This window comes from Felis catus, chromosome F1 (genome assembly GCF_018350175.1).
Source record: "Felis catus isolate Fca126 chromosome F1, F.catus_Fca126_mat1.0, whole genome shotgun sequence".
NCBI lineage: Eukaryota > Metazoa > Chordata > Mammalia > Carnivora > Felidae > Felis > Felis catus.
In genome coordinates, this window is record NC_058384.1 from 40,114,027 (window position 1) to 40,138,601 (window position 24,575).

General features: G+C 47.3%; 1 protein-coding gene and 1 long non-coding RNA gene across 3 annotated transcripts in view; one reads left to right on the forward strand and one right to left on the reverse strand.

Moving 5' to 3' along the window:
* Positions 1 to 19,130: 19,130 nt before the first annotated feature.
* Positions 19,131 to 24,575, forward strand: part of NAV1 (neuron navigator 1) — a 246,071-nt gene continuing 240,626 nt past the window's right edge. The window contains exon 1 of the mRNA XM_023247662.2: positions 19,131 to 19,460. The gene's annotated coding sequence lies outside the window, so the exon portion shown is untranslated. The remainder of the gene's footprint in view (positions 19,461 to 24,575) is intronic.
* On the reverse strand, positions 19,460 to 20,584 carry LOC111558366. Of its 2 annotated transcripts, none has more exons than XR_002739167.2 (3): positions 20,447 to 20,584; positions 19,878 to 20,044; positions 19,460 to 19,758 (listed from the first exon to the last, which is right to left on the reverse strand). It is a non-coding gene; the product is annotated as an uncharacterized LOC111558366 (long non-coding RNA). The 2 variants fall into 2 exon arrangements; XR_002739166.2 differs by having other exon boundaries at positions 20,147 to 20,570.

Here is a 24,575-nt window from a genome sequence, read left to right on the forward strand (position 1 = left end):
AAAAAATTTTTTTTTTCAACGTTTATTTATTTTTGGGACAAAGAGAGACAAAGCATGAACGGGGGAGGGGCAGAGAGAGAGGGAGACACAGAATCAGAAACAGGCTCCAGGCTCTGAGCCATCAGCCCAGAGCCTGACGCGGGGCTCGAACTCACGGACCGCGAGATCGTGACCTGGCTGAAGTCGGACGCTTAACCGACTGTGCCACCCAGACGCCCCCACAAATCTCTGTTTTAATAAAAAGATAATGTTGGGGGCACCTGGGTGGCTCGGTCCATTAAGCATCCGACTCCGGCTCAGATTATGATCTCACAGCTTGTGGGTTCAAGCCCCACATCAGGCTCTCCATTGTCAGTGTGGAGCCTACTTCAGATCCTCTGGCCCTCTCTCTCTGCCCCTCCCCTGCTGGATCTCTCTCCCTTGCGCGCTCTCTCTCTCTCAAAATAAATAAATAAACTTTAAAAAAATGTTTTCTGAAAGATAATGTTGAAAATTATTGAACATTAAGAGAAAGGGGAGTTCTCAGGAAGTGTATCATTCTCATTGTGTCACTCCAGGAGCCCCTGGCAGGCCTCTGTGGACCCCTGGGGCCAGTAAGGGACGCCCAGGCTCTTTGCAGTTCTGGATTTCCCTGGATCTTTCTGGATCTGGCTCTACACTGCTGAGCCTGTGACAAAGCAAGTGAAAAAGGAGCTGTGGTGGGGCACCTGGCTGACTCGGTCAGTAGAACATGCAGCTCTTTTTTTTTTTAAAGCTTTTTTTAAAAAAATTATTTATTTTTGAGAGAGAGAGAGAGAGAGAGAGAGAGAGAGAGAGAGAGAGAGAGCAAGCAGAGGAAGGGCAGGGAAAGAGGGAGAAAGAATCCCAAGCAGGGTTCGCCTGTCAGCATAGAGCCTGACTTGAGGCTCAGACTCATGAACCGTGAGATCATGACCTGAGCTGAAATCAAGAGTAGGGCACTTAACCCACCGAGCCACCCAGGTGCCCCAAGCACACAACTCTTGATCTTGGGATCATGAGTTTGAGCCCCACATTGGATGTAGAGATTACTTTAAAAAGGGGGTGCTGTGGAATGAGGCCTGGCTGTCCTGACCTGGGCTCTCTGCCTCTGTATTCATGTTTCCCAAGGAGGAGCCCTTCGAATCTCTCAGGGCTTGCAAGAGAAATGAGCCTGATGGCCAAAGGCAAAAGACCAAAAAGTCTGCAAGAGAATGTCATGAAGATAAAGTGCTTGGAGGCGAGGAAAAGGGAAATCCATCTGGAAAGGATTAGAGGGGATATTACAGAGGGCTCCCGCTTAGGAAATTTGTTCTGATTTTCAAGCTGACATTAACACTGTGAAGCACAAAGAATGTTACAGGGGATGGGGTGCCTGGGTGGCTCAGTCGGTTCAACATCTGACTCTTGATTTTGGCTCAGGTCGTGATCTCACGGTTTGTGGGATCGAGTCCCTACTCAGGCTCGGCACTGATAGCACACAGCCTGCTTGGGATTTTCTCTCTGCCCCTCCCAAACTTGCATTCTCTCACTCTTAAAATAAATAAATAAACATTAAAAAAAAAAAAAAAAGGGGCACCTGGGTAGCTCAGTGGGTTAAGCATCCGACTTCAGCTCAGGTCGTGATCTCATGGTTCATGAATTTAAGCCCCACGTCAGGCTCTGTGCTGGGCAGCTCAGCCTGCTTCGGATTCTGTGTCTTCCTCTCTCTCTGTCCTACCCTGCTCGTTCTCTGTGTCTCAAAAATAAATAAACATTTAAAAAAAAAAAAAAAAAAAAAGAATGTTCCAAGGAAGCTTGGAAGGTGATTCAGAAACTTTTTCAGGGGAGGCTCAGTGTCAGGTCCTCAAGAGTAAATAAATGTGGAACAGGCTGAAACACTTATAAAATTGAGTGTGGGCAGGGACAAACAGGAGGGGCTGAGAGGGGAAAGGGAAAGAGGGCTCCCAGTGCCCCTGTGTAGGCTCCTGCTATCCTGAGTCTGACAGGCTCTAGGGAGAAGTGCAGCCATGGCCTGGGCTGAAGGCTCCGGAGAAGTTTCTCTGAAAGACTCAGCTCCAATCACCAGCTGTCCTTTGCTCCTGATCAGTTTTGTTTTCCTCTTTCTTTAAAACCTGTTTTCACTGTTATCCTGTCTGGGACCACTTCAGCTGCTCCAGCCCTCTCTATGGTTATCTGGCCAGACAGCAGTGATTTAAAACAGTAAAGTAGATTGGAAATAACCAGACTTTAGGCAATACCTTTGACTGCTCTGTTCCATCAGGATCAATATGAAATTAGACTCTGAAACAGAAGAAAGGATTGGCTAACTTTTGGAGTCATCAGTCGAAAGACAAGTTCAAGGGGCGCCTGCCTGGGTGGATCAGTCAGTTAAGTGTCCGACTCTTGGTTTAGGCTGGGGTCAGGATCTCATGGTTCATAGGTTTGTGGGTTCGAGTCCCACATCGAGCCCCATGCTCAGAGCATGGAGTCTGCTTGCGATTTTCTCTCTCTCTCTCTGTCCCACCACCCCCCTCAAAATAAATAAACTTTAAAAACAAGGACAAGCTCAAGAGACACAGAGTTTACTAGACAAGAAGGTCTCAGAGGGAAGGTATTGTAGCTTATTCTCCTTTTTAGCTCACTCAGTGCCTTACATGGAGCAAATGCTTTTAATATTTTATGAATGCATGCACCAAGTAAATTCACTTCATAGTTTGGAAGGTAAGAACCAGGAGCAGGGCTGCCATCTGCTGGTGAATTTGTGAAAGACACTTATCAGGGGCCTTTGTAACCTAAGTGGCCCTTTATCCTGTAACCTTAAGAAAACCTCCAACCTGGGGGTGCCTGGCTGGCTCAGCCCCTAGAGGCTGTAACCCTTGATCTCAGGGTGGTGAGTTCAAACCCCACATTTGTCATGGAGCCTATTCACAAGAAGTTAAAAGAAAACCCCCAACAATCCTTTTCTCACCAACATCGCCTGATACTTAAATTCTTCTGCCTCTCACTCAAGACATCTCAGCTTCCTAGTAGAGAAACCAAAAATATCCTGAGACGGTAGTCAGAGGAAAAAGCCTTTGCAGGTAGAGGAAGCTATTTTGCAACCCAGGACACTTCTCTCCATTGGCAAACGTTCACTCTCCAAGATGCATTTCCGCATCACCCATCCAGAGATGTAAGCACCCGTGCTGGCCAAGGTGCCAGGAGTATATGAATCAGGACTTTACAGGAAGAGGTGAGACGAAGTGTGCACCTGCGTGTGGTATGGGAGACCGCACAGGCCAAGAGCATTGGGAGCTCAGGACAGGAAGACTCCACTGCAGCAGTCAGGAAGGCTTTACAGGAGCTGAACATATGGTAGTGAACTTGGCCATAAAGGGTGGCTAGGCCCTTGACATGTAAAGATGGAAGGTGTTCCAGTTATCTATTGCTGGGTAACAAATCACCTCAAACTGAGTAGCTTAAAGGAACAACAGTTATTTTTACCTCTCATGGTTCTGGGTTTTACTGAGCTCAGTCACACAGCTCTTGCTCCGGATCTCTCATGTGATTGCAATCCGATGATAGCTGGCCAGAGTCATCATGGAGACTTCCTTCTTCACATGGCTGGCAACAGATGTATCTTGTCTTGTTACAGTTAGCCTACAGAAGCCCTGCCTGTAGGCAATCCATGAGGTCAGGACTCTCTCACAGCATGGCAACTCCATAAGGGCAAGCATCCCCAGAGGGAACCGGGAGGAAGTTGCCTTGCCTTCTGTAACCTAGCCTCCGAAGGCACATAGCAGAACTTCCCCCGTACTCTTCCAGTTGAGACAGCCACAAGGCCCCACCCATTTTCAAGGAAAGGGGACTCGGACCCCTCCTCTTGATGTGTGAGTGGCAAATTTCTGGAGGAGCAGGTAGGATAGGAAACATTATCGCGGCCCTTTTTGGAAAGCACAATTTGCCACAAGCAGGATGGTGATTCCAGGTGGATACTTGCATTGGTGGCACCTGAGGAGATGCATTTTTCTAAGAGGGAAGGCAACTTCTACAGCCTGGGCATTGCTAAGAGAAAACATGAGGTTTTGGAAATATTCACTGTTACCATCTTTACTAAGAATCATGAAACTCGTTTCTCTGAAAAGGAGACTCAGAGAAAGGGGGAGATGTATACTGAACTCTCAAGGTGGGGGTGGCAGGAGGCTGAGATGGATGGCCAGCTCCAGCTGCCCAAGACAGTGGACTGGTGGTCATTGAGGGAGCCCACTATGTGAGGTTCTATCAAGACTGATTCTTAGAAGGGTAAAAACGTTCTGGTGTCACTACAAGAAGTGGCCGGGAATTCCCCAGAGGATATGTCCAAGTGAAGTCTTTGAGAGCAGCAGTGGGCAGGGCCAAAACCAGAAAGTAACAATTAATAGGAAGCTATAGTGTAGCCAGAGAGATAAGATGTGCACACGTCAGCATGGTAGCTATCAGTTTTGGTGTGATACAGAAGCAGGGAGCAGTCTTCATGCCAGAACAGGAGCTAGGTCAGAGATAAAATACAGCCCTATGGTTATAAAGCAGGTTGACACTGAGATGAATAGGGAGTGAGATCAAGGACCACAGCAGAGCTTGAAGGCCCAAGGCCTTTGGTGGGACCAAGGCCCGAATGCTCCGAACACTGTGTCAACCACCAGCCTTATAGGGAAAGATGGACGAACGTGGTTTAAAGGCTGGATGAGCCAGGAATAGTGAGATTCAGGCTTGGCTGTCTGGGAATTAGGGGGTTTGTTCACTTAGCAGCTGCTGGATGTCTCACAATGTGCTTCTAGTGACACAGTGTCTGGGCCCTGAGACCTGAAGGGGAGGGAGACTTTGGCTTTTGCATATTCCATGACCTGACCATATCAATAATCACATTAAATCTAAATGGTATAAACACCTCATTTAAAGGCAGGGATTGTCAGATTGGACTTTCTGAAGATTTTATTCATTTATTTTTGAAGGAATCTCTATATCCAGTGTGGGGCTTGAACTGATGACCCCCAAATCAAGAGTCATATGTTCTCTGACTGAGCCAGCCAGGCAGCTCCAAGATTGGATTTTTTTAAAAGTAAGACTCAACTATCTGCTATCTACAAGAAATTAACTTTAAACATAAAAACATAAGGGTTCCTGGGTGACTCAGTTGGTTAAGCATCCAACTTTAGCTCAGGTCATGATCTCATGGTCCGTGAGTTCAAGCCCCACATAGGGCTCTGTGCTGACAGCTCAGAGCCTGAGCTTGCTTCAGATTGTGTCTCCCTCTCTCTGCCCTCTGCTCACACACTCTCTCTCTCTCTCAAAAGTAAATAAACATTAAAAAATTTTTTAATTCATATAAAAACATTAATAAAAGAATAGGAAAGAAAATACTATGCTAACACTAATCAAATAAAGTTAGAGTTGCTATATTAATACCAGACAAATTGATTTCAGAGAAAAGAATATTATCAGAGATAAAGAGAATCATTTCATAAAGACAGAAGAATCACTTTCTCAAGAGGGTGTAATGCTCCTAAATGTTGGTGCACCTTAACCACCAAACAGAGGAAGGAGCTTGTACTCCCTGGGAAATGAACAAAACAAAACAAAAAATATCAAACTTAGGTTTCCACTGCTATTTTATACAAAAGTTACAGAGAACAGTCAAATTTTATGTAACATATAAAGAAGGAGAAGGGGCGCCTGGGTGGCTCAATTGGTTAAGCATCTGACTTTTGGTTTCAGTTCAGGTCATGATCTCGCAGGTCGTGAGTTCAAGTTCAGAGTCAGACTCCATACTGACACACGGGGCCTGCCTGGGATTCTGTCTCCTCTCTCTGACCCTCCCCCACTTGTTCTCTCTCTCTCTCTCTCTCTCTCTCTCTCTCTCTCTCTCTCTCTCTCAAAATGAATAAACAAACTTTTAAAAATAAATGAATAAAATAAAGAAGCAGAAAACTGTGACCCATAACCATAAGAAATCTTTGGTTGATCTAGTTATGGGAATTAGCAGACAATGACTTTAAAATTACTATCATCAACGTGTTGAAGAATTTAAAAGAAAAAAATAGGATGAGTGAGGTGATAGGGTATTTCAAGAGAAACAGAAATTCCAAGAAAGAGCTAAATGCAAATTGTAGAATTGAAAACTACAGTATCTGAAAATAAAAATGTACTAGATGGGCTTAACAACAAATTGGACACTGCAGAAGAAAAAAATTAGTGATTTGAATAAAGGCCAATTGAAATACCCAAATTAAAGCAAAAAAAAAAAGAAAAAAATGTTTGGAAATCATTAAGAGAGCATTCACAAGCTGTAGGACAATAGCAAGTTGTCTAATATATATATGATTGGAGTTCTCTAAGGAGAGGAAAAAAACAGTGGGTAGAGCAAAATACTTAAAGAAACAGTGAATGAATTTTTTTTAAAGTTTCTTTATTTGCAGAGAGAGAGCAAGTGCGTGCATATGTGCTTGAGCAGGGGAGGGGCAGAGAGAGAGGGAATCCCAAGTGGGCTCCTTCCCATGAACCATGAGATCAAGAGCCAAAATTAAGATTCAGAGGCTTAACCAACTGCGCCACGCAGGCGCCGCAAAATAGCGTATGAGATTTTGATGAAAAAATACGAATCCACAGGTCCAAGATGTGTAACTAAGCACAAGCAGGATAAATACAAAGAAAACCATACTCGGCACATCAAATTGCCGAAAAACAAAGAGAAAGAGAAAAATCTTAAAAACCACCACAGCAGGGCAAAAATAATTCATTGCACCAGTGGGAGCAATGAAAAATATGAAAGCTGTTTTTCATCAGAGAGAATACCTTCACTGGTAAATAAACAAAATGTGCTATATTCATACAATGAAGTACTATTCAACAATAAAAAGAAATGAGCTACTTATATATACTAAAATATGAATGAACTTGGGGGCACCTGGGTGGCTCAGTCGGTTGAGGGTCTGACTTCGGCTAAAGTCATGATCTCAAGGTTCATGAGTTCGAGCCCCACATCGGGCTCTGTGCTGACAGCATGGGGCCTGCTTCTGCTCCTCTGTCTCCCTCTCTCTGCCCCTCCCCCCCTCAAAAATAAACATTCAAAAAAATAAAATATGAGTGAACTTTAAAAACATTCTAGGTGAAAAGGGACAAGATGCAAAAGACCACATATTATACGATACCATTTAATGTCTAGAAAAGGCAAGTCTGTGGAGACAGAAGGTACATTAGTGGTTGCTTGTGGTTCGAGTAAGAACTAGGACTGACTACAAACGGGTTCATAGGAGGATTGCTTTGGGGTGTTGGAAATGTTCTGAAATGAGACTGTGGTGATAGTTACACAATTCTTTAAATTTACTAAAAATCATTGAACGGTACGCTTACACTGTGTGGATTTTATGGTATGTAAATTCTATCTCAATAGAGCTATTGAAAAGGTAGTGAAAGAGAGAAGCCACAAATTTGAAAAGGATAAATGAAAAGCATATAACTGAAGTGGGATTGTTAGCCACAATATGTAAAGAGTAATTATAAATCAAGGAAAAAAGATGAACAATATAGTTGAACAAAGATTAGGAGATGGGAATAGAAGGCAATCTTAACGACCAATAAACATATGAAAAAGTACTCAATCTTATGAATGGTTGGTGAAATGCAAATTAAAATCATAATGATCAGGGCATCTGGGTGGCTCAGTCATTAAGTGGTTAAACCTCCATCTCTTCATTTCAGCTCAGGTTATGTTCCCAGGGTTGTGGGCCTGATTCCTGTGTCATTAAGATTCTTTCTCTCCCTCTCCCTCTGCCCCTCCCCTGTTGGCGCTCGCTCTCTCTCTCTCTCTCTCTCTCTCTCTCTCAAAATTAAATTAAATTAAATTCAAAAAATCAAATCAAATCACAATGACCTACAATCTTGCATTTCTCTGGTTGTCCAAAAAAAACCCACCAAAATCTAACCATCCAAGTGTTACCATAAATGTGGTAAACTTAAAGACATCCAGACCGTCAACCATGTGGGTAGATTCCTGAAGAAACACAAATGTGCACGATAAGATGTGTAGAAGAATTTCTGTAGCAATACAACTGTGCTATAGTGGCAAAAAGCTGGAAATAAGAGAATTGCTAAGTTGTAGGACAGTGGCACAATGGAAAATTACACAGCAGTGGAAATGAATAAATTAAAGCTATATGAATTAACGTAGATGAACCTTACGATGTAATGTTGTGTCAAAAGGAAAGTTGTGGAAGAATGTGCGCAGTATGACTCCATTCATATAATCAAAATATGCAAAGCACACATAGTGTTTGATGTGGTAAAAGTGTAAAGATATGCACAGAAATGATTAACAGCAAGTTCAGAATAGTATTTCCTCTGTGGGGAGAGAGGAATACCATAGAGGAGGAGATGAAATTATATTTGTACTGCTTTCTTTCTTAAACTGTATGGTATTTATGGATGGGATGGTGAAATTTTATATGTCAACTTGACTGGACCGTGGGGTGCCCAGGTATATGGCCAATATTATTCTGGGTGTTTCTGTGAGGGTGTTTTGGGAGGAGATTAACATTTAAATCAGTAGACTTCAGTAAATCAAATTGCCTTTCCTAATGTAGGTGGGCCTCATCCAATCAATTGACCCTCCCTAGAATAAAAGAACATTCCTCCTTCCCGATTGCCTTTGAACCAGGACATCAGTTTCTTCCTGGGTCTCAAGCCTACTGGCCTTTGGACTAGTATACCATCAGCTCACCTGGGTCTCAGGCCTTCAAACTTAGATTGGAAGTAAACCATTGGCTCTCCTGGGTCTCCAGCTTACCAACCCGCTTTGCAGATCTTAGGACTTGTCAGCCTCCATAAGTGCCTGAGCCAGTTCCTTAGAATGAATGAATGAATGAATGAATGAATGAATGAATGAATATCCTATTGGTACTGTTTCTCTAGGGAAACTCGACTACAACAGGAATGTTTGCTAAACTATTTTCCATACATCTATTATGTCTAGAATATTTCAAAATAAAAATGAAAGAAAGAAAGAAAGAAAGAAAGAAAGAAAGAAAGAAAGAAAGAAAGAGAAAGAAAGAATGAGTTGTTAAGATGTCAGGTGCTATAGAGGTCAAGTAACATGGGAACTGGAAAACACCCATTAGACTTAGCTTTTGAAGCCGACGATTGCCTTTGCTGGAGCGGTTTGGGCACTGTGTTCAGAGTGGAGGTCTGACAATGATGGGTGTTGGAGAGACAAGGAGTACACGCACCCTATGAAGTGAAGGACAGCACTGGGCCTGTTGCTGGACGGGGGTGCAGGGTAGAGGAAGGGGTTTGGGAATGAGTGACTTCACTTCTCCCTGGGGCTGCCATACTAATTCTGTTGGAATTCTCAGCGTGCTGGTGCTCCTTTGGCTCCTGTGACTATTCCAGTAAAGATTCTGGTAGACTTGGATTTTGTCTCTAGGGTGTCCAAACTGATTCCTAAAATAACTTAACCACAGATGCAAATATCCTAGATGTCAGCTTTCTTAGCAGTGGTTTTCCAAAGAGCGTAATACTAAGCTCTTTCCATGGAAAGAAAGACATTAAAGCCATGATTATCACACTGTTAGCCCCAGGTCTAAGTGGGGGAATGTCAGACTCACAATAAATTAAGCTAAAAGTTCAGGAAGGCTCTGCACTGGAATAAGAAAGAGAGAGAGGGAGAGGTTTTTCTTTTCTATTTTCCTTTTTTCCCCCCCCCTTGTTGAGTGGTTGAATTTGGCTAATGGAGTGTTGCTAATGGTTTCCGAATTTAGGTTCTCAGGGATCTGCAGCAGGGAGTTGTTCCAAGCCACAGGGGCTGAAGGGACACGCTAGTCTGTCTCACTCCTCCCAGAAACTCAGTCTGGGTTTTACTCTAATTTCTTGGTTTCATCAGAGGAGCTCCAGATGAGGAGAGATTCTGTCCTGGGGTATTTCTCCCTGCCCCTCCCAGACAGATTGCAAGCTTTTTCCAATACTCCATTCTCCCCGGGGCTTTCCCTGGTTGCTGCAGAGAGAAACCCGCCAGCAGGGGTCAGAAGTGTCTCACATCTGGCCTGGAGCCGCTGGCCACATGTGCTGTTTGTCCTGGCATCGCCAGGGTTCATGGGGAACTGGAGAACACCTTCTTGCTAATGCCTTGGCATCACTGTGAGCGTCACCGGCTCACGGTTCCTTTCCCTGAATGTGTAGTATGATGGGGAAATGGAAGGTATGTTCATTCAAAGACTGAAGTGGGTGTGGGGGTATAATCCAGACATCAGCAATGCCAATTCGCCATCTGGTTTTCTACCAGGTTTTTGTGTGTATTGGCACGTGCCATGCACTCTGTAGGTCTGGATGTCAGAGGACGTGTGGCTCGGGTCTGCCTTGTTGAAATTTTCTCAGGTTCCTGGGGCGTCTGGATTTGCTCCGCACCCAGGCGCTCCACGAGCTCTCCCACGGCTTAGAGGAAAGTTTGTGCGCGGCTCCTACGATGCCTGCCCAGGCCACGCCTCCACGCATGCTCAGTTTGGACTGGAAGTCTCCCAGGGCAGCCGTCTCCAGAACGAATGTCTGAGCGGCCCAAGCCACACAAGAGCAAGTTCTGCTCTCGTTTTCAGACTCTTCCTAATCCTTGGCCCCACTGCAAGTCTACTCCCCAGCTCTAGTTCTCTTTGACTCCTCCGGTTCACATTGCTGTTCCGCTGCCAGGATAGCTAAAGGGATCCCACTGGAGGTGTCTGTCTCCCTCCTTGCTCCTTGGTCTCCCCCACCCCTAAGTGGTAGGGGTGGGAGCAGCCAGAGAACCAACGGGGGCCTATGGGACAGGTATACAGAACTCTGGGCTGGAAGGGGTTCCAGTCTGTAGCTGAGATTCTCAGGGACCCAGCACCTTCCAGGCAGCCTCCATGAGCTGTTGTGACAGGCAGAAGCCATCCCTTTCCACCTGCCAAAAGGAGGACGTCTGCAAAGCCTGGGCACCTGGCCTGCTATCCCAGGAGTAGAGTTACAGCAGCTGATCTAGGCAACAGGTGTAGCCTGCATGGTACAGCTGCTGCTGGGCACATCTGTACAGATGGGGGAGGGCTGCACCAGCAGGGCCCGTCAGTCATTCCTTCCCACACTCCCCAGAGCTGAGGGGGATGTGCAGAAAGGACCAGGGCTGGGAGAAACGTGGGGAAACTGGGGTGAGCGTTCACAGAGCACTAATTTTCTCGAGATCCCAGAGTAGGACCCCTTGCCAGGTTGCCCCAAAGTCAGCGCAGCTCGTCCCAGCAGCTTGAGAGTCAGAGCGCTGAGCCCTCCTCCTTTGTCTTGCTGCCCAGTGCCTTGGCTTGCAGCTAGCTCCTCTCCCTTCCAGGCTGGCTCAGCTCAGGCATTTGCAGGCTGGAGCTCAGGATCCTGGCCTGCAGCGGCTCTCCCAGAAAACTGGGAGGGACGGACTTGAAAGAGTGGCTCTTTATATATGCAGATGATCTCTTGCCATTTTAGTTCCTCAAACCACAGAATCAATTAAAGGGAAAGGGGCACATTTGGGGGCTCTGGGTCTGTGTCAGGCACTGGGTCCGATGCTTTACCTACATCACCTCATCAAATCCTACCCCAAACCCTGCCAGGTATATATTGTCAGGATCATTTCTGTTTCATAGAAAGAAACCAAGGTTATGGTCACAGAGAATACAGTGAATCTGACACTCGATTGCAGTCCTCACTCCAAAGCTTGTACTCTGTCCATTGTACACACTGCCTGAAACCTCCCAGTTCATGGGGAATCCTGCATCAGGCCTCATCCCTCTTCCCTGTGTAGGGGAATCCCTGCCTATCCCCAACTCCTCCATTTCTGCTTAGTGCAGCCAAAGTCACCTCTACAACCTCAATCGCCAGGTTCGTTTGACAACTCACAGCCGTCCATCACCTCCAGTCACCCCACTGCCACCCAAGTGGATGCCACAGCTCCCACGCTCTTGTCAATGGCTTCTCACACCTAATTCCCTTCTCTTGGTCTAGCCCTGCTCCCCCTCAAGCCCTATCATGGGCCTGAAAACCTTTCGCCTCTATCTACCACTTTTCAGTGGTCCAACTCCACACCGTTTTTTCCCCTCTCAAGACACTTCTTTTCTTAGTATTTTAAGAAGATTTATTGACACGGGGCGCCTGGGTGGCTCAGTTGGTTGGTTGTCTGACTTCGGCTCAGGTCATGATCTCATGGGTTGTGAGTTCAAGCCCCGCATCGGACTCTGCGCTGACGGCTCAGAGCCTGGAGCCTGTTTCAGATTCTGTGTCTCTCTTTCTCTCTGCCCCTTCCCTGCTTGCACGTGCTCTCTCTCTCTATCTCTCAAAAATAAGTAAACACTAAAAGAAATTTTTTTTAAAGAATATTTATTGATAGAAGAAAATGTTCACAGAATATATTAGGAATACCTTACCATTTCTTTTTTTAACGTTTATTTATTTTTGAGACAGGGAGAGACAGAGCATGAACGGGGGAGGGTCAGAGAGAGAGGGAGACACAGAATCCGAAACAGGCCCCAGGCTCTGAGTTGTCAGCACAGAGCCCGACGCGGGGCTCGAACTCACAAACAGCGAGATCATGACCTGAGTCGAAGTCGGATGCTTAACCGAGTGAGCCATCCAGGTGCCCCAATACCTTACCATTTTATTTGTCATTGTATAAGTCATACATGGATGCATGTTCCTTGTAAGAATAACCACAGCAATTCAAGCATACAGAAAAAATTAATGACTCCCCTGATGACTCTCCCAGAAGTAACCATTGACATCAGTTTAGAGTGTCTTTCCAGACTTACCAAAAAAAAGTGTATTTGCATACAGGCTTATGTATGCATAGAAATATATAGTTTTGTGAGGCATCTCTTGACGTAGATCATATTATGCAAATTGTTTTGCAACTTCTGTTTCTCTTAATACTCAGTAGGAAGATTCTAGGACTATGTTGTATACCTTACATAGTTTGTATATAAGTTCTGGGTGAAGACATACCATTCTTTACTGAGGCCTTAAGAATCTATCTTGGGGTGTGCCTGGCTGGCTCATTTCGTAGAGCATGACACTCTTGATCTCAGGGTCATGAGTTCAAGCCACATGTTGGGGGTAGAGTTTCCTTAAAAAAATAAAAAATAAAACTTAAAAATAAAAAGAGTCTAGCTTAGGCTCTGTTCCTTGTCCAATGCATAAAACCAGTTACATAATTTCCAGAGTCCAATGCAAAATAAAAATGTGGGCTCCTGTATTTAAAAAAAATTATTGAGAGGGGCGCCTGGGTGGCTCAGTCAGTTGAGCGTCTGACTCTTGATTTTGGTTCAGGTCATGAGCTCATGGTTCGGTTTGTGGGTTTGAGCGCTACTTGGGATTCTCTCTTGCTCCCTCCCTCTCTTTCTGCTTCTCCCCCACTCGTGTGCCCCCTCTCTCTCTCTCTCAAAATAAATAAACATAAAGAAAGAAAGAAAGAAAGAAAGAAAGAAAGAAAGAAAGAAAGAAAGAAAGAAAGAAAGAAAGAAAATTTAAACATTGCAACAGGAAAGCATTAAACCAAACAAAGGGTCCTTCTAAGCCTGGGGTCCTGTGTAACTGCACAAGTCACATGCCCATGAGGTTGGCCTACCCATGGGCTCTAGGCATGGGTGGTGCCTTGAGGCACTTACGAGCTGTAAGACCCATGCACAATATTGACCTCACTTGCTTCACCTATAAAATACAAACAAAAATGGGCTCTACAGAGACTGGCTGTCTCCTAGATGCGTTGAGTCATTGCATCCCCTGTTTTGAAAATGGACATTCCTGCCTCAGCCTCCACATTGGCTCTTGTCCCTCGATTCTGCACCCAGCCTTCCCCAGCTGCATTCTCTGTTCCAAGGCCAGCATGCTGGGCATTCCAGCTCTCACACAAGCAAACCCCCAGGGTGTGTGTCTGCCAATTGGCATTGTTCTGGGGGCACCCACAAAACAGCAGGGGGGCCAGACAATGACATCCTTGTGCCTTGGGTAGAAAGTCTCTCCAGAGATAAGAGAGCACTGAACTATCAACCAAGAGACCGGTTTCAGTGCCAGCCGTGCCACTAAATTGGCTGTGTGTTCTCAATGGGCAAGTTGCTTAACAAGTTGGCACCTTAGCTTTTCTATCTCTTAAAGGAGAGGGTGGGATTAGATAGTGTTTAAGACCACTCCCAGTTCTGAAAGTCTGTATTTAAATGCCTCTAAGAAAAAAAAAAAATGACTCTAAGAGACTGTATGGTAAACAACATTGCTTGGGCATTTACCATACACCGTTTGCAAGCTCATTTAGTGCTGATAACAAGCCTATGAGGCAGGCACTTTTTTTACTTTTTACAGATGAGGGAGTTGGGACTCAGATTAAAACATATACTGGAAAAAAAAAACGAAGAAAAAAAACACATACTGAAAGAGGAAAGTTTGAGGGTGATGGGAACGTTCTAGAACTTGGTTGTAGTGATGGCTGCACAACTCTATCAATTTACTAGAAATCATAGAATTGTACACTTACAATGGGTGAACCTCACAATCATTATACCTCAAAAAAGCTGTTAGAAAGGAAGGAAGGAAGGAAGGAAGGAAGGAAGGAAGGAAGGAAGGAAGAGAGGAGGAAATGTACTGAGGCTAGTAAATGATGGAGCCCTTCGCTGCTACCCCACACTACCACCCAGAGACTCCCTTTCTCTGCAGATACGGAGCACTTGAAACCATGGACTCAGGAGCCCGGCTGCCAGTTCAGACCATGGCTCTGGCACTTACGAGCTGTAAGACCCACGCACGATATTGACCTCACTTGCTTCACCTATAAAATACAAACAAAAATCGTGCCTATTTCAAGCGGTTGTTGTGAGGATTAAATGGATTAATGTATATGAAGTGCTCGGAATTGCAGCCAAGTGCTACAGAAGGTATGGACTGTTACCGGCTCCAGGATTGCTACGGCCAGAGCCAGCCTTCTTAAAGGGGACTGCTTCTCCTTGCCAACCCCTTCTCTGTCCTCCTGGCCCCTTAAAGAGACACTTCTTTTGAAAAGCCATCTTTGGAAAAACACTGTGATGAATTTCAGTACATCTCACTTCCTGGTAACAAAGAAAGGGAGAAGCAGCATCTTCCCGATAAGGCAGTGACTCGCTCCGTCTCGTAAAACATTCATTACTGTGCCAGCTTTTCCCACAGACTGTTTCTCCCAGGTCCTCCTCGGCTCAAACAATCAACACAGAGCGCGCCCTTCTTAAAGGGGGTCCTGAGGCCAGTCATGAGGCCTGAGTGGCCACAGACGGGGACAACTGCTTTGTCCACACTCCACCCCATCTCACCGTCACGCAGCCCCTCACGGGTTAATGAATCAAGCTAGAAAGGGCAAGGGTTATTAGTGGACAGTCAGCTCTCTACCACTTAAAAATGAGTTTTCAAGCCCTGAGCCCATAACCAGAGGGCATGTGACTGGGGTGGGGAAGAGGATGGGCTGGGGATGTGGGCTGATGCTTTCCGTCTGATTATCACACTTCTGCTTATATTTGCACAGCATTTTATAGCCACTTTCTCTTCCATTATCTCACTGACTACTCACCTAAGCCTTGGTGGGTGATGATTGTTGTCCCCTGGGTGTCAACACCCCTTTTTAGTGATGAGCACATGGAGGTGACGCCCTTCAGCAAGCCGCTGAACCAAAGCGCGGACTCAGGTCTCCTGATACCATGCCCAGTGTTTTTCCACTCTGCTGAGGAGGAGGAAGTCAGAGACTCCCTCGGACTCCACCTCAGAAGCTCTAATGGCATTTACTAAATGGCCAAGAAAATAAAGCAATGTGCTGTCTTCATATCCCCACCAAGGGCCTTACAACTTCTCTGGAAACCCTGAACAAGAGAGCCCAGAGGTAAAGGCAGTTCCTCCGTGGGTCACATGGAACGTGAGGGCTCTGACTCTGTTCAAATCCCCGAGGTCCCCCATCAGATAACCCTAGTGGTGAAACAAATGAGCATTGGTCCATAGACCTCAGTGTGCCAGGAATACAGGCAGAGCCCCCAAAGAAATCAGGCTGGACCTGGAGATGTCTGTCACTCGCTATGTGCTTCCTGAGGCTCCCAAAGCCCTCATCTCAACTCAAGCCAGGTCTGAGACTCCATAAGGGTGACAACAGGCTCCTGGGCTGGTTTTTTAAAACCCATTTGTCACATTGACATTAATCCTCTTGTTAACAATCTTCTGCCCTGAAGCAGGATTGAGTCTAAGCTGTGCAAGGAGTCGGGGGGCAAAGGGAGTTGTTGGGTTTTAAGAAGTCTCAATAAGGTCAGCAGGGCCTGGAGGCCACTTTCTTCATGAGCCAGTAGGGGGGAAGGGGAACACTTGCTGAGCAAGGGTCCCCAGCAGTGAGCCTGCACCTTCTTCAATTACCAACCCTTTCACTCCCCAGCACCCCTGTTGTTGTCTCCACCCTCCACTCCCCACAACCAGGCCCTTGCCTTTACTTCTTATTGATTTTCATATTTAAGGAAAATCCATTTGCTTGATTCAGAGCAACTGAGTCATCACTGTGTTCAGAGGAAAATCACTCACAGAGTAGACACTTGGCAGAAGCCACTTGTGGGATGGGCGGGGACTCTGCTTACACCCCAACAGCGCTTTGTCCAGAGTTGCTTCTGGCTTCTCTCTTGCTCTGTCCTGGCCACCTTCTCTCCCAGGAGCCTTCATATCCACTGCCCGTCACCCCAACCAGACTGGCCTGTTTGTTCTCTGCCTTCCAACCTGTCCACATGCTATTATGTTTATCTGCTGGAGGTTTATGAATGGGACATTTGGAGCAGGGTCAGAGAGGACTTGTAGGATCAGCCATCCACAAATGGGGGGGGGGGGAGCTATTAATCATATGCACCAATGGAAGAAATTAAACTCTTACAAATCATGGCTTTGGCCCTCTTTATCTTTCTGGGTAGTGCCCAAGGAACAGCATCATTCCAGCATTACCCATGTGGGTGAGGGCCCCTGTGTCTCACCTCAGGATGGGTCAGGGGCAATTCAGTCTCTGATACTGGTTTGTATGACTATTGTGTAATCTTGGTCCCTGGGCCTAGGAGGGCCAAGGAGCTCAGCCAATCCACCCTATGAGCCCTCAAGAAGGGACAGTGCTTCTTGTTTTTTTAAATGATTTTTTTTAACATTTATTAATTTTTGAGAGATAGAGACATAGACCAGGAGCAGAGAGAAAGGGCAGAGAGAGAGAGAGAGAGGGAGACACAGAATCCTAAGCAGGCTCCAGGCTCTGGGCTGTTAGCACAGAGCCCCACACAGGGCTCGAACCTAGGAGTGAGATCATGACCCAGGCGCCCCAGAGACAGTGCTGCTTTTTTTTTTTTTTAATTTTTTTTTAACATTTATTTATTTTTGAGACAGAGAGAGACAGAGCATGAACGGGGGAGGGGCAGAGAGAGAGGGAGACACAGAATCGGAAGCAGGCTCAGAGGAAGCAGGCTCCAGGCTCTGAGCCGTCAGCCCAGAGCCCGACGCGGGGCTCGAACTCACAGACCGCAAGATTGTGACCTGAGCTGAAGTCAGACGCTCAACCGCTCAACCGACTGAGCCACCCAGGCGCCCCAAGACAGTGCTGCTTCTTAAAGCACCAGGCTCCCCTTTACAGGCAGAGGGGACTGTGCAAAGAAAGGAAGAATTCCAGGTAGCACATCGTTGAATGTCAAATGGATGCAAGGTTGTAGGACTCAGACTCAATAATGCATGGTGAGTGGTGTCCCACACTCTTCTAAGCGGCCCACCCGTGTTTATCGCACTTAATCCTCCCAACAATCTTATGAGATAGTAACAATTACTATCCCATTTACAGACGACGAAATCGGGGCGGTCAGAGGTTCAAGAATTCGTTCAAATTCCCACGGCTAGTAAGTAGTAGATCCAGGATTTGAGCCCAGACAGTCTGCCTTAGGAGCCCATACTTTTAGCCATGACACCCTCATCTCAGGTGCCCCTCAGAGACAGCCCCCTCCCCACCGCAAAAGACAATTCATTCCTTTCATGTCAAAATCCTTCCCCCTGATCGGATGGGAACTTCAAGGTCACTGCTAGTTCACTGTCTAGTGCGCCTTCATCCTCCCTTATGTCCACATGCACTGCGGCCTGCTTGGCTGGAAAGGGCCCCAGGCAAAACTCAAGGGTTCTCATCCTGACCCTGCTCAGCTTCCTACTGGTTGATACTTCAGAGACCTCCCAGGGAGTTGACCTTTCTGCTTTCTATCCTTCAGCCCCTCAAGACCCCGGAAATCAATCAGTCCTCATGATGGCTAGAGCTGGTGAAATCTCTGATCCCAATCGGCTGGGTCCTTGGCCACAGTTACTCCCTTTCACCCACAGAGCTCAAAGCTTGCTCCAGAGGCAGAGGCCACCTGATTTCCTTCCGCCCTCTTCCTGCAGAGTCTGGAAGCCCTCAGGCCCGGAAGCGGGGGTGAGGGTGGGGGTGGGGGTGGGGGTATGAGGGATGGGGGGTGGAATCCTTGCACTGCGGAGAGGTTGCCGAGGTTCTGGCCGAGAACGCTCTTCGGGTCTTGTCATTTTCTCTGTCGTCTTCTGCCCCCTCCCCCCACTTCCATGGGCCCTAGAAGGAGGAGGGGCAGCGGCAAAGTAGAGAACGTGGGAAGAAGTCACGTTATTTTACTGAGCACCTACTATTTGCCGGGCACTTCTGGGGCCTCCCCTCTGCACCCGAGATCCAACTCAGATAGGGGTAGAGAGGAAGGAAGGGTGGGCGGAGTCAGAAGCGGGTTGAGGAGGCTGGCGGATTCATCTGCCCCCTTTCAGTGAACCGACCGAACTAACTGCAGCCCGAGGACTTGCTGGGGAGGGGTGGCGGGTCCCCGGGCAAAGGAAAGGCTCAATTGTGCGAAGGCTTCCTGCCCTGCCAGCTCGCGGCCCCAGCCTAGCTACCAAGCAGCCGCCTTTCTGCGGCTGGGGAGGCGGGACGGGAAGGCGAAGGCAGGAAAGGGTTACGGGAATAGCTTTCCAATGACAAAGTCTGGAAGGGACCCATGCCTCCGCCCCTCTGCGGGTTAAACTGGCACAGTGCGGGGGGAGGAAGACGAGGGCGACCAGAAACACAGCCTGCCCTGCTTCCCCCCCCCCCCCCCCGGTCGCCGGGCACCCCCTCCCCGGGCCCGCGTCGGAGGCAGCCGGCGTGTGCCTGGGGCAGCGGGTCACGAGGCTCCGCCCCCGGCAGCCCGGCCCCGGGGGACGCACTTTGTTCAGGATGCCGCCTCCCCGCTCATTGTGGGGCCGGGGCCGGCGGCGGCCCTAGTGTGAGCGCGCGGCTGGAGCGCGCGGCGGACGCCGACCCCCGAGCGAGGGCCGGACGCGGCCCGGGGACCCCGGAGAAACTTTCTTATCGCGAGGAGAGCGCGCCCGGCCCCGCGCTGCGCTGGGGATGCGCGGCTCTGCGCGGCGGCGGCGCGGACCGGGACCCGGAGCTGGAGCCGGGGAGGGCAGGCGCGCCGGTGAGTGGCCCGCGCGGGGTCGTCGCGGGGGCGGGGACCGGACTGCGCGCGGCGGCCGCCGCTTCCCACTTTGCCGGGCCGGGACAGATCCCCGGGGGGAGGTGAGCCTGGTGCCCCGGGGAGGCTGCGGGCTGGGCTCGAGAGAGGCGCTGGAATAACAACGGAGGCGCTGGCGGCTTCCCGGGAGGGTGTGTGCCGAGGCGTCCCTGGGGGACCGCGCGTCTGCTCCAGGACTTGACTCACTAGGGGCTACCAGCGTCAGCCTTTCGGAGCCTCAGTTTCCCTTTCTGTGAAATACCTGCAGTGTAAAGTGTGTTGAGATCCTATAACCAAAGACACCAAGTGCTACGTTATTACACACACACACACACACACACACACACACACACACACCCACACACACACACACACCCGTACCCGTGTTTTCTCCCATCCCAGCGGAGCGAGCAGAGCAGCTGGAGCAGGTGACCTTGCCGGGCTGTTCCAGAAAATGTTCACTGGGTGCCCAAGTTGTGCTGCGAAGCGTCGGCCGGCCACACTCCCGGAGGCTGTCCTCTTTGGCGCCAGCCCAGTGGAAGTGTTCCCTGGGGGAGACGGGAGGGAGGAGAAAGGAAGGTTGAGTGAACACCAGGAGCTCACCTGAGGGCTCTCGGGCGCTTGGGCTCTTGTGGTCCCTCTATCCTCACCCAATATAACCTGGTCCTAGGATAAAGAATCAGCCAAGTCTGCAGAGGGCAGAGAGGGGAGACGGGATCAGGGGAGGGCGTGAGTGGTGAGTGGTGGGGGCGGTGTGCAGGGGTGAAGTCCACTCAGCAGAGGGGGTTTCTTGTCCCCCGGAGCCCAACACGGGAAAATCAGCTGGTGAGTCAATGGGACTTTGTTAGGACAGCCACAGGGCGCAGCTGGCGCCGGCTTAAGGGAAGCGCCCGGATCCCCCCTTGATAACATGCTGTTTATCTGGCTTCCTGTTTCGATGATTGGGATACCATTGGCTTGTTCAAATTCAATGCTGAAAAGCCTGCGGCCACGTTCCTTCTGCAAAAGCAGAGGGCTTGCCTAGGTTTTCATCTTTCATCTGCCTTGTTCCGGATGCATGGTGTCCCCTACAACTCACTTATAATGGGGCAGCTGGACTTCACACAAAGAACCCCTCCCCAAGTAGGCGGAGCTGCCACTTCAGAGACCTTGGCTCCCTTCAGACCCAAAATACATGTGACTCCAGCCTGCTTATGAATTTTTTTATCCTGCTTTGAATTTTGGTTGGTGTATCTTTGGAATTAAGCTGGGAAAGGAGACTATGGCTATGGGTGGCCTCCCCTAAAAAGAACTTTATGGCATCTTAGTGGTGCATGCTTTCACCGTTAATTTCTGGGGGAAGTTATCAGTTTGTAGTTCTATATCATCCTGTGTTGCTAACAGGCTGGATGGTCAGAGAGCAAATAATTTGCCTTTCTGTTTTGGTTTTCACTTCTTTAAAATGGAACTGGGGATAATTGCTACTCCTGGAAAAATAAACAAGGCTTTTGGGTCTGTGCTTCAGCCTCTAGGGTCTATTTCCTAAACTTCCTAGGTTAAGGGGGAGCAGCCCCTACTCTGAACTCCAGAAATTTATCTGAACTCCGTTGTGGCAGGTTTCACTTTGTGTTTTACTTTTTTTTTTTTTTAATGTTTTTCTTAACATTTATTCATTTTTGAGAGACTGAGAGAGACAGAGAGTGAACAAGGGAGGGGCAGAGAGAGGGAAGCACAGAATCTGAAGCAGGCTTCAGGCTCTGAGCTGTCAGCACAGAGCTGGATTCGGGGCTCGAACTCGCAAACTGCGAGATCATGACCTGAGCCCAAGTCTGACGCGCAACCAACCGAGCCACCCAGGTGCCCCTCCATTTGTGTTTTAGACATTTGGGATTTGCGCACATGTCTTATCTCCCGATGAATGCTATCTAGCCAGATATCCTGTCTGAGCACCCAGCACATAGTAGGCACTTTATAAACGTTTGCCAGATAATACGTTTGGAAAAAAATCTAACGAACACCCAGGGGCCTCCCATCCAAATCCAGTGCCCTTTTATTCATTTTTTGAGAGTTGTTTGATTTGCCTCCACTCCACTTTTTCCCTCTCAAAACACGGTCCATAATAAGGTTGATTTGCCCACAGGTGGGCAAGCTTTAAGCATTTGGGCCTTTTGTGAGTCTACTTGGGGAGCCCTGGCCCTGGGAAACTGAAAACAGGAATGCTGTTTTTCCTTCCTTGCCAAATCTGCTCCCCTCCTGAGTCCACGTGAACCTCTGGCTTCGCTCAGCTTTGGTCAAGTAGAAAAGAGGGGCCTGGAGTAGAAAAATCTTTCGTCCATTCTTTACAGTTTGTCTCTCTTCCCATCTTTATTTTCTATCAATGTCACTTCCCTTTTCTTTTACAGTTCTTTTGAATTCTTAATGGGTTTGGCCTTTAGAAAAACTAGAATGTCAAAGTCAAAAGGATCTTTTCCCCTCCCAACCCCTGCCCTGCCCTCCTCCCCTTTTCTGGACAAGATCCAGAGGGCAGTGGACTCAAAGCCACACAGCTAGGGTGCTTTAGAGGCCAGCCTAGACAGCAGGCAGGTCTTCTGGCCACCAGGCTAGGGCTCATTACCTTTCAGCAAATCACCTCCTTGCACTCAAGGTTTTTCTCGGCCTAGTATGTCCATCCACAGATCCCAGCACATGTTAGTTAGCTGTCCATGAGAGAGGAACAGAAACAAGAGGTTAGGAGACCTATCTCAGTGATGGAAACCAACCACCAGCTCTTAGAGTCTCTGGAACATGGAGAACTAAGAATGTGGCAATACTTGGCAAACCCTTCATCTTTCTGGCCCCTAGTCACAAAACAATAATTAAACATACTTTCTAGTTCCTTCTTCCACTTAAAAAAAAAAAAAACCAAAAAACCAAAACCCACCAACTTTTCAAGTGAAAAACACCCTCCTCAGTAAACAGTTTGCTGGGCCTAATCTGTTCCCTCAACCTCCCAGGAAGGCTGACTCAGGCCTGATTTCCTCTGAGGAGCCTGGGATTTTACTTCCTTACTTCCTGTGACTCTTGAGACGTGAAGGGAGGCAGGATGGCCAAGACTCGGGCCTTTCTGAAGTGCCTGTGCGTGTAGTTCCGCTTCTTCCACACGTCCCGTGCAGTCCATGCGACCGTCCCCGTCAACCTTTGTGCTCTACTTAATTTTAATATGAGATGCACTAATATGCGTGAAAAATTAAAGGTGCTGATGCATGTGCCTCCACCCTGACCATTAATAACAAAATGTTTCCACTTCAAAGGACTGGGAGACTCTTTTAATGTCCAGTCCTTAGATGCTCCGAAAGCTTTCCTGAATGGGATTGTTTTCTTAATTTCCTCTTCAGATCGTTCACTGGTGGTGTATTGAACCACAGCTGATTTTTGTGTGTTGATCTTGTACTCTTGAAACTTTACTGGATTTCTTTATTAGCTCCGGTAGCTTTTTGTGGGTGTGGATTCTTTGGGATTTTCTATATGTAGGATCACATCAACTATATATTTAGTTCTACTTCTCCATTTCCAATTTGGATGCCTTTTTTTTTTTCTTCCCTAATTGCTCTGGCCAGAACTTCGAATACAATGTTGAGTAGCAATGGTAAAAGCAGACATCCTTGTCTTGTCGCTAATCTTAGAGAAAAAGCTCTCAGTGTTTCACCATTGAGCGTGATGTTTGCTGGGGATTTTTTCACAAATGCCCTTTATCGTGTTGAGGCAATTCCCTTCTATTCCCAGTTTTCTAAGTGTTTTCGTCATGAAAGGCTGTTGGGTTTTGTCAGATTCTTTTTCCTGCACCGATTGAGATAATCGTGTGTTCTGGTACATTACAGTGATTGTTTTTCTTATGTTGAATTACCCTTACATTCCTGGGATAAATCCCTCTGAAAGCTTTTTTTGTGTTTTAATTTGCAAAGTTTTACTTCTTTTATTTAAAAAAAAAAAAACTGAAGAAAACTTGACAAAGTGCTAACAGTTTGCAGCTGGGTGGGTCAATGCATGTTCAGTATATTTTTCTAACAGTCGCTCTACTTGAAACATTAAACAGTTTTTTTTTTTTATTGTGGTAAATATATGTAACATAAAATTGACCATTTTAACTACTTTTCAGTGTACAAAGTTACACTGTTGTGTAACCACTACCACCATCGATCTCCAGAAGTTTCTTATCCCCCCAAGCTAAAAACTCCTACCCTGGTAAATAGTAACTCCCCATTCTCTCCTCCTCCCAGCTCCTGGCAACCACCATTCTACCTTTTATCTCTATGAATTTGTGAAGACTTTGTGATCACTGGAAAAGTCAGGACTTCAAGACTTTAAATGAAGTGTTAAAGGGCCTCCCCTGACTTCCAATGAGAACATCCTGGGGGACTTTGATTCAGATCTTCTAGACTTACAAACAGTCCCTCAACAACTGCCCCCGTGTCAGAGACATTTGTGTCAAGTGTAGAGATGAACTGATTCCTGGTCATCACGAGGCTCAGAGGACAGCAGGATCATCCTCTGCGTGAGCTTCATTTCTTCCAGTTCAGTGGTTCTCCATCTTGGCTGCACGTTAGAATCACCTGGGGAGCTTTTATTTATTTTTATTTAAGTTTATTTCTTTATTTTGAGAGAGAGAGAGAGAGAGAAAGAGAGAGAGAGAGAGAGAGAGAGAATCCCAAGCAGCACTGTCAACACAGAACCCGATGTGGGGCTCGAACTCACAAACCATGAGATCATGACCTGAGACGAAATCAGGAGTCAGACACTGAACTGACTGAGCCATCCAGGTGCCCCTTACCCAGGGAGCTTTTAAAAATCACTGATTCCTGGGCCCACCCCAAGAGATTCAGCTTCATTTGGTTTGGATCGCAGCTCTGGTATCTGTCATTTTGTAAAGCGCCCTCAGCGATTCTGATGCACAGTGAGGGTTATAACTACGCAGCGGTTGAGCTGATTTACTCCCGGAACCCTTGACTGGTCACAGCTTTCAGTGACGCAATTCCCTCCCCATCTGGACAATAATACTGACCCACTTTACATCCCTCCCCTGATTTTAAAATCCATTTGTAAATAGAATAAATGTCAACTTCT